At 36.1% G+C, this 10,250-nt stretch overlaps 1 long non-coding RNA gene across 1 annotated transcript; it reads left to right on the plus strand.

Moving 5' to 3' along the window:
• The first annotated feature begins 6,700 nt into the window (after positions 1-6,700).
• Positions 6,701-8,817, plus strand: LOC148050772 (uncharacterized). The gene is made up of 3 exons (XR_015700388.1): positions 6,701-6,831; positions 8,195-8,263; positions 8,642-8,817. It is a non-coding gene; the product is annotated as an uncharacterized LOC148050772 (long non-coding RNA).
• The last annotated feature ends 1,433 nt before the right edge of the window (positions 8,818-10,250 follow it).

Below are 10,250 nucleotides of genomic sequence, written 5' to 3' on the forward strand. Positions count from 1 at the left end.
AAACGTAAGATTTGCGTGTTTGCATTTTTTTTGTTGTTTAACAAAAGTTATAATAATTATAATAATAATCACATTTAATTGGCTGTTTGCTTCTGTCCAGATTCTTGATTGAAAAGTATCACCTTTATTGCAAGTTTCTGCAAATGGCAGTGTTTTCCATGCAAAAAGACCCAGGCAAGTATCTGTTCTAATAATTTATTCTTTGCAGAGGTTTACTTAGCTATTGGGATTTGTAGAGAAGTGCTTATCAGTATATCAAAGCATTTTACAAACTCTGTAAAGTAGGGAACTAACACTTTATTGATGCTTATTTTAGATTGACAGAAAAACTGAGTGATTCACCGAGATTCCCATGGCAAAGACTGCCCTTCCTCTCCTGTACCATCACTGTTTGGCTCCTATACACATGTCCTCAGAAGGCGTATAACTGTAAAGGTCTTCAGTATGAATAGAAAATGCTTTCACTAGTGTGGGATTTTTCACTTTCTTTGTACTGCATTAATGAAAACTCCCACTGCTGCCAGGGGATTAGTATGGATGGATGCAGGATGCCAACCCTGTACGGAGACAGATGCAGGATTTTATATCTAAGAGACCCTTCCAAAGGTAGTTAAAATACCTGAATAAACAGAACGAAAATTCAGAGTGAAAACTAAAAAAAAAATCCTGAAATTTGCTTCAGAAATGGAAAATGAGTGGGGGGAAAACCCCACGTTTTGAAACAAACCAAAACTAAGTAGACTTTACCAGAGAGAAGTCTCTCCCGTAAGAGGTTAATTTGTCCACAGACTGTTTTTCTGCGTCTGTAAAATAGAAAATATGTCATTCAAAGAGAGACAATGCCATTTAGTTCAAAAGAAAATATAGCACAGGCAGTAAGTAACAGATATGCAAAGTAATTTGAAACTATTGAGTGAGGTGGTGAAGAAAGAAATTTGTGCACTGCAAAGACTGTTAATTTCTACCAGAACTGCTACTGAAATGTCCCAGTAATGCTAGTAAAAAAATTAAAATGTTACATTTTCTTTTTTATTTCCATATTGTTTAGAAATTTTACCAATATCACCACAGACTCTTTATTCCTTGTTTGTAGTTCCTTTGACTGTATCACAGTTGAAAGTGAAGCTGACAGTTAATAACTGTATGGGAAGGGTCTCGTTGACATCATTATCACTGAGAACAATGAATAACAAAGTGAGTATCTGAATGCGCTAATTTCTTTCTTCTCCACCTGTCGTGCTTATCAGTATAAGTAGCTCTTTCACAGTTGTTCCTAAAAGTCTGTTTTCATATAATCTATAGATGAGCAATGAGGGAGCAATAGCTTATTTTCAAACTATGTAAGAGGGGAAGACAGGATCAGACACTTATAAATTTCCATCTAAAACTATTTTTACTTTTTACATTTTCTTCTCCTTTTGTAAGGCTGCTAGAGAATGAAAATGGCCAGGAAAATCTCTGTGTTTCTTGTGGCCCTGCTGCTGTCAGAAATCTTTGAGCAGTCCCTACCTCTCACCCTGTTTGCCACTGCCCTTGATAACCAGAGAGCAAAGACTTCCAGAAAAAAAAGCAAAATCAATAGGAAGTTTATCTGATTTTCAGTCAGATGCCTGCCACTGGGCATGCATTCATTGTCTACCCATCCTTCCTTCTGATCAGTTAAATTAATGGTTGAGAAGCTGAACTAAAGAAAAACTAAACAAGTTTCGTACTGGAAAAGCTAACATGAAGCATATTGCTGGCAAAGGGTAGAAAAAGGGAGGGTGTATAGAAAGATCTGGAGAGTTCAGAACATTGGATTAAGTCCAGGGATTTGTGGTTGAAAGTGGATAAATGCAAGGCATTTCTCTCAAGGGGCAGAAAAAAAGAATAACAAGAAGAAATAAAATACAGGAGAGCAGGACAGAGAGCAGCAATGCAGAAAAGATTCTGAGAGAGACAGCAGGTAACAAATTAAATATAAGTGAAATGTGAGGCTATTAAGGGAAAATGCCACAGCTATTTTGGAGTGCATTCCTCATGAGGAGAGAAAAGCGATAATGCACATTCCCATAGCCTTACTGTGATTATAACTAGACTATTGTGTGCACTGGGGGAGAACCACAATGAATTAATGGTGCTGATAAACTGGAGGTGTCCAAGCAAGAGGTACCTGTACACTTTCTCTGTTAACAGGGTCCTTGGAAGTCACTGTGGTTTACCAGTGATCTATGATGGCCAGAAGAGACTTAAAAGGATGCTGTGATGCCAGGGAGAGTTTTGAGAGGGAAGATTCATTTAGCATCTGGACAGGTCTATGATAAAGGCCTTTTGCATTGCTATGCTGTGGCAGTAATTGACTCTTAAATTTGAGAGGCTATGGAACAACTGTCCTCCTTGCTGATGAAGAAGTATGTGACCAAAATAATCATCAGAAATTCAAGAGGGAGCTGAATATCAGTGCAAATAGGTGATATTTTCCGCGCTGCCCCAAATTCTCTCTCCTCCACGATTAACATAATTTCACGGCACCATTGTCATATCCAGTGAAGGTATGAAAGCAAGTTTGTGTTAATCAGGAATCTAAAAGAAATATTTCATTTTCAGTGTGAATTCTGTCCTGCTTTGCTAATACACACTGAAGATTTTAAGTTAGGGTAATAGAAGATAATTTTAGGACTTTCCGTAATTCCTTGGTGTGCATCAGAGATGATTCAGTCTGTCAGACAGATCCGCTTCATGAAATCTGCGCTATTTCATGACACTTCAGATTATTTTCTAGTGTAATTACTATTTTCATCTCAAATACTTTTAAAAGATTTCATAAATAGTTAATGGATGTCAAAAAAGTGTTAATTGATGCAGAGACCAAGTAGTGGGTTATGCAGGTTGACAAGTAACATACAATCCCTGGCTTGAAATAAACTATTCTTTAAAAAGCTGGAGTACTTGCTACTGTATTCTGTAACAAATGTGTTGAAAACTTTCTTGCTTTCAATTAAGCATTAGAACAAAGAATTTCAAATCCTCTAAAATATCTTAATTTAAAATCAAACTAATGTCAAAACTGTTCTTACGTTTCCCATTTTACCTTTCCACATTCTTTGAGACTGGCCTCCTTTCCCTTTGCTTTTCAGTCTATGCCTCTTCTCTCAGCAACGTTTTTCTAAAGACTCAAAGTGCAAGAGTTGGGGGAAAAAAAAAATGTAAGAAAAAAAAATCTTCGTATCAGTAAAAGGTGAAGGGTTCTAAATCTTCCAGTCACTTTGGAAGTCACCTTCTAGGCAAGCTACAATCATGTTTTAATTAGGAATTATAATTTTTAAAGACATTGCACTGATAGGATTAGTTAGTGACTCCAATTGGTTCAGATATCTCAACATATTTCTGGTTTCAAGTTTATAAATATACTGGAAAATGCAATAGCATTCAGTTGCCTGATAGATTATACTGTTCTGTGTTATAAATTCAATATTCTTCAATAACATTCATTTTTTACAGCCCTTTGAAAAGGAAGAGGGTGATGAAGTCTACCATACCCTACTTTTTTTCAGCCTTCTTAGTTCTTAGACCCTGAGGCAAAATATTTTTAAAATTACCTTGTACATACTTTCTAGAATCCTCTCTCACATTTGTTTTCCATTTGAATCATACTTTTAGTACCATGAAATAAGTAAATACATTCATATTATGCATATAACTGTACAATTTCCTTTGAAGTATTTCTTACAGGCTAAAAGGCTTTGATAGGAGATGTCTAAATTTTTACAGATTTTCACTAGAGCTACATTGTAATATTGTCATATTATTTTCTCATACTGTTGTGGGGTTTTTCGGGGCAGGGAGGGTTTGTTTAATAAACATTAATTCTTGGCGATTTAGTTTGAGACATAAGTGAGACAACACTTTTTACCAGAGCAGTTAATTCATCATTCTTCATTCCAAAGAGCAGAAATATAATAAATTATTAAAACAGATTTTGTGCATCTCTGACTACATGCACTGGGAGACGGAAGAAAACTTTTTAAATCTTTGCTGTTCTTCTGACCGATGCCTAATTTCACTATTCATCCACTTGCCCTTGAAGACTCAGTCCATTCATCCTCTGAATTATTTGCTAGCATTTGTTCCTCCTCTGGAAGCCCTAGACACTATCCAAATGTGAAATGGGGGGCCTTACCCTCCAGAAGTGTACAACAGAGCTCAGCTCTTGCTGCCGTCATCGCTGTGAGAACAAGATAAGGACAGCAATATCCAAGCAGGGGTGTTCAGATCAGACCGCAAAATCTCCTGCGAAAGTAGAATAGTTTTGCCTGAACTGAACTCCAGATTGCTACCACCACCGTCTGGGTAGCTTAAAGCAGACTTGAATATCTCTACATTATACTGTAGTAGCCTTTCCACTGGTATTTGTTATCTTTTTCTCCAGGATTTCCATTGGTTTTGATAGGCATTAAATCAGCTTCTTGCTGTTTCCCTTTGTATGCCAACTCTTTAAAGATGTTGAGTCAGGATCAGGGGGCTGGTCTTGATGGAGCGTTACACCCCACAGGCTTCATCTTCATCCTGCGCTTAATGTCTTCCTAATAGTTTGTTTTTCAAACATTCCCTCTTAGACACCATTTTAAATAAAAATAAATAATACAGAGCCCTAAGCTGTCCCTTTTGACAGAAATTTCTGATTAATATCTGTTCTTATTCAGGAGATGTTTGCTTCATAAAGTTAGTTGACATTTAAAATTCAATCAATTATAATCTCACCTCAAATTCTGTACTAGCAGAATCAAGCACAAGCAGTGTACAATAGTTAAATCATAAAACAACTAGGAATAATAGCTCCTTTAGGTAATAATACTGTTAAATAAAATTAAGCTTTGCATTAATTGTTTCAGATGTTTCTAACTGACAACTATTTCAAGTCAGATTTCAACACGCTTTCAGGTCAAATTTTGCGTGTTAGGAATAGGTTATTTAACATACAAAGAACAGTTAGTTTCTAATCCCTGGATGTTTTATCTATGTGATTCACTTACTTGGTTCTTTTGCGCCTTTTTGTGGAAAAAATATTCTGCCTGAATGTGCCAGGAAAGACCTGGCATAATCTGAAATACATAATAATAAAATAATGGGAAATGAAGGAAATTGAGAAAGAAGTCAATGCCTTATTGTTAAATTTTGAAAATAGGCATGTATTTGTGAATAGGCAGGGAACTGTTATAGAGTACTGTATATATCTGAACTAGGAGTCCTTTGTGACGGAAACTTTGCTCAATCAAAGCTGGGATTTCTTTAATTTTTTTAATAGCCAGTACACACAAAGCAACAGGGGTATTTCATTAAATGTTGCATCTTTAAAAAGTAGTAGTTGTACGTTGAAACCATTCTGAATGTTTTCCCAACCATCTATTGGGAGCAAAGAACTAAGAGAAGAATATAAGAGCATTAAATTGAATGAGTCCTGTAGTTAAAGGTTTTGTAAACATCTTTACTTTGTAGGTTGTTATGAGCTCCATAGAGACTATTACCACCTGAGTCAAGGCAATGCATTTTTACTGGAAATCGTATATTTTTCTTTTCACAAAAAAGTATATTTCTTTTGCAAAAATGTTCTTATTTTTTCCCTAAATGTCAGTAAATTTTTTGACTCGGGGATTTTTTTTTCATTCTTTTTTGAATTACAAATTAAATGCAATTTTTAGAGGTTTGATCCTCCCCCCCGCCCCCAGCAAATCTCAGTTTTACCAGTTTGCCCGAAGAGTTAGTCTTTTTTTCCTCTTGTGTTAGTTCTTTACCTTCTATGCTTCTTTCAGAGCTGATCAACTTGAATTTGAGTAGAGTAAGCAAGCTCATTCACAATTTGACCTCACAACATTTATGACATGATTAAGAAAAAAAAAAAAAAAAAAGGAAAAAAAAAAAAACCTGAAATAGCTTAGCAGCCCCATTGCCTTACACTGCAAGTACATTTCAGGAGCATCAAATGTAATCCCAATGAGACTGTAAAGGCCTCCTGGAGCTATTGGATAATACTGGGAAAATGTCTATGTCTTGAAAATGTTTTGTAACAAATTGCATTATAATTTTAAAGGAATTGCCTGTCACTATCACGGTCTATAATGATGTGTCTCTCTGAAGACCCCTTGTAGTCAGCTTTCTGATTTGTCATACCACCTTCTAACATGGCATTATTGCTGAAGGAGTCATTGCATTATAATATAATGAGGTGCCATTCTCATCAAGTTGAACTCTTGTGCATCGACATCTCTCGGAGATGATGAAGGCCTTTTAAAGCTTCTCACTGTGACCTTGGAAGAACCGTCTTGTGCTTCTGTGTATCCAAATTTCTGTGGCCACTTGGAAACCTTTCAGAGGACTGTTTTAACAACTGCTTACATATATTACTGTGGCAGACTAGGCAGAACTGTAAAGATGTATTATCTTCTCAGGTTCTATCACAGCAGGTGTCACCTGTAGGAAAGCGCTTCAAAAATAAAATTGCATAATGAAGGAAAGGGGCGGGGGGGGGGGCGGGGAGAGGAGAAAGTTTGCATAATTACACCAAGTGAGAACAATCAGCTAATTTTGGTGATAAGGAGAATTTGGATTTAAGCCAAATTGTAGCCCAGAAACAGCTTTAGTGTGCTGGTAAGTCATGTCTTCTGTTAATAGAGGAGAGGTAAGTATAACCCTCATTTTTTTTTTGGTGCCCCTTTGCAGCCCTGCCGAAGGCTGGGAGCCAGAGAGGATGCTAAACCGCTCCAGCTGCAGCCTGAGTGGTGACTGGAAAAACTGCTTCTGATTTCTGAGGCTCCCTTCTCTCTCACCATCAGCGTGCAACTCATGGAGAAATCTGTAAGAGTAACAATATGTGATTGAATTAGAGATATGGAAGTTGAAGGTTTCTTTTAAAAGGGAAAGATGCACTACAAAGCTGTAAAATGACCACAGGGTTACCATTCTCCAGCATTTTCTCTTTCCTCTTGAAACAATATGACTAGCTGATGTTCCTTGCCTATTTTTCTCAGATCTGAGGTACTTTGTATTAGTAAATACAAATCTATTTAAATTAGTAAATTAGTAAAATTAGTAAATATGAATCTATTTAAAGTATACATATGTGTCTGAATAGACCTTGAGAACAAGAGAATCTTATCCTTTCTATAAGCCCTTCCCTGTAATAAATCATATGCAGGCCCCAGGCAGGGACTAAAATATATGTGAGGCATTGGGCATGTCTTGTCCAATTTGTGTTAAAATTTAGAGACAAAAGCTACCTGGGCAGAGCATCCATTGGGCCAGGTTTTAGATGGGCTTTTTAAAGTTTTGCTGGAAGGAGGTTTTAACAGAGCACAAAATTCAACATTAGGTATTGTTCTCACATCTCTAACTTGGATTTTTACTATATACAATCAACCTAAATCCCATGTAGCTATTTTTCTTCTATGATTTGACAAGCAGGCTAACATTAAGGTAGAAGCGTTATTTATACTATGAGATGAGCTAAATATATTGCTAGCCATTTGAAAGAAAGGTAGCCAAAGGGAAAAAAAAAAAGGTGATATTATGGAAACTGCAAGCACAGTATATTATGATGGCTGTTGGAAAGAAAATCCAGGGAACAGGTGGAATTGTTCATAGTGTATATTATCAAGAAACAAATCTCATGCACTTTGAGTACAGCTATTACTGCTTGAAGAAAATAGGTGATAAAGTGAAATATGAAGAGCCATAGACCCATCAGCCTTCTGTCTAAAGCACATAACATCTCGCTTTCACCAAAGTAAATGGTACAATGTATTAATGACGTTTAGTCAACCAAAAGAACCGGTGGACTTTCGGTCAGGTTCTCCAGTCACTTTTATGTGAGGAATGAAATACTCTCTTCAAAAGTTTGAAAGAGACATATCTTGGCAATCCCTGGAAATAGCTTCTCTGCTAAGCTGTGCTGTGATTTATATGAATTAGTATGAGTCCGGCTTCACTGTGAAATTAAATACTACTCGTCCCAAGATATTCGGGTAACTTTTATTCTTAATTTTCTTTTGATAGGTGTAGTGAGTACATTTAAAAGTGGAACAGTCATTCGAATTTTTCACAGAAAGTACAATTATAGATTTTTCTCTCCTTTATTCCTTAGTGCTTTTTTTGCCTTTTCTTGTAATAAAAGCTGACTACTTCCTTTCTCCATCAAACATGCTATATATCTGCCTTACAGATGAATTGTGCCATGCTTATTTAGGGCAATGCGTAGAAAATAACCACCTGCAGTCCTGCTTCTCCACCCGTGAGTGTTTCAAGAGTCTTGTAAAAGAAAACTTGTAACAGATATGTGTTTAATAACAATCTATAGTAAGATTTATCATGTCTGGATGTGTGTGGGTTTGGGGTTTTTTTGCTGGGTTTTACTGTTAGGGCTTTTTTTGTTGTTGTTGTTGTGGTTGTTTAGTGTTTTTTTTGGGAGGGAGATTTGTTTTTTTTCTGGGGGAGAGGGGTGGATCCAGTGAAGAAACAACTGACAACACCACCCTTGAGAACTAATGAATTCTCTATAAGGATAAAATGCTGCATTTTTTTAATAGTCTAATCATGTATAAATCCACTACTATATATTTCTCAGAGCAGGGAAAAATAACTGAAATTGTGCTTCTGTACCATGTTGCAGAGACCTAGTGCTGCATCGCAAGATTTTGTTCAACAACAGGATTTGAATTAGAAGCTGGAACGTTTTAAAAGTGTAAAAGATGAATTTTGTGTTAGTGGAAGATACATCAGGATGTTTTATCATTAGCTTATCTCTGACTCTCATTGGCATATATGTACATTTTGTGATTATATAAGAAAGCCACGGTAAAATGCATGTTTGGGACTGAGATAATCTGAGACAAAACAATTGGAAAGTAGCATCCTTCTTCAAATATTTCATAGTGCTATTATTTAAATGTCAATATCATGAAGCAAATTGTACAATCTTATATCAAGGCAAATGAAGTCCGACATTCTGAGATATTCCAGTTTTCCAAAGCCATACTTATAGGAGTGGGCAGAAACGCTTTCATAAGTCCTTACAGGAATGCTTCTCTTTCTTGGAAGAACAGCCACCAAGTTCAGGCTATATCTTTCATTTATACTTTAAACAGTGGATGTAGTTCAAGGGTTTTTCTTGTAGATTTTCATGTATAATTTTCAAAACCAGATATCATTATAAACAGTTTTGGGTTTATTTCTTTAAATTAAACTCTGTGCATAAATCAAAAAAGCTGGAGAAGAATAACCGTTAGCTAAATCTAACCAAAGGCTAGATTTTAAACCTGTTACTAAATTGATGATTAAATGTAGGGCTCAAAGAAAGTGCAAGAAGTCAGTGGATTTTTCCTCTTGATCCAAGGTAGGATCAGCTTTCCTGACATATTTCTGATGAATGTTTATCGAATCTCAGTCCCTAAATACTGTCATTGGGGTCTCTGTGCATTACAGAGGGGAGACTTATATGCAGTGCAACAAACAGCTGTTAGGATTAGCATAGCAATAACCTCATATCTTCACAAACCTCTTATTAATTCAAAGAGATGATCTTTTTGAGTTATGCAACGCACTCCGAAATGTAGGTTGCATTGCAACATTCCTAAATATAAGCTTCAAAATGTATTTTCTGCCAGTCAGCATTATATACTTGAGTAAAGAAGGAAACCAATGCTGAATGCCTGATTTGACTAGACATAAGTCTGGTGACTTTTTGCATCTGAAGGTAGAAGGTCTTTCCATCTTTATTTGTGAACTACTCACCAAGGGTAAAGACTATCCCAGCTAAAATGATTAAATAATTTTGGAATAATAAGTCTAAGAACTTTACAGCTGATTGGAAAACATTTTGTGACCACAAAATAATATTATTATGAAAAAAAAATATATCACTTCCCTTGCTATCTCTGACACTCCACACCAAACAAAAAAACAACAGGAGAGTATCATTGATAAGTTGCTGTGAAACCTGAAATGAATAACCTAGAGATGGATTAAAACTCCTCATAAGGAGTGCTTCATCTTCTGTACTCTATCTTGAGACGCAGCTGGGAAAGAAATGCTCTTTTTGAAGTCTTCGTGAAAATGACAGGTTTCAAATAATCTGTAATTACCTAAAATGTCATGATCTAACACATGTGTTTCCTACAATTTTCAAAGCAAAGAGCAGACGTCTCCACCCAAGGTTTAGTCAAGAAAGAAATGCTATCTGCAAGATACGCTTTAATTATAGTACTCTGTTATGAGAAAGT

This window comes from Nipponia nippon, unplaced genomic scaffold (assembly GCF_047370975.1).
Source record: "Nipponia nippon isolate SJK-2023a ecotype South Korea unplaced genomic scaffold, ASM4737097v1 scaffold_7, whole genome shotgun sequence".
Taxonomy (NCBI): Eukaryota; Metazoa; Chordata; class Aves; order Pelecaniformes; family Threskiornithidae; genus Nipponia; species Nipponia nippon.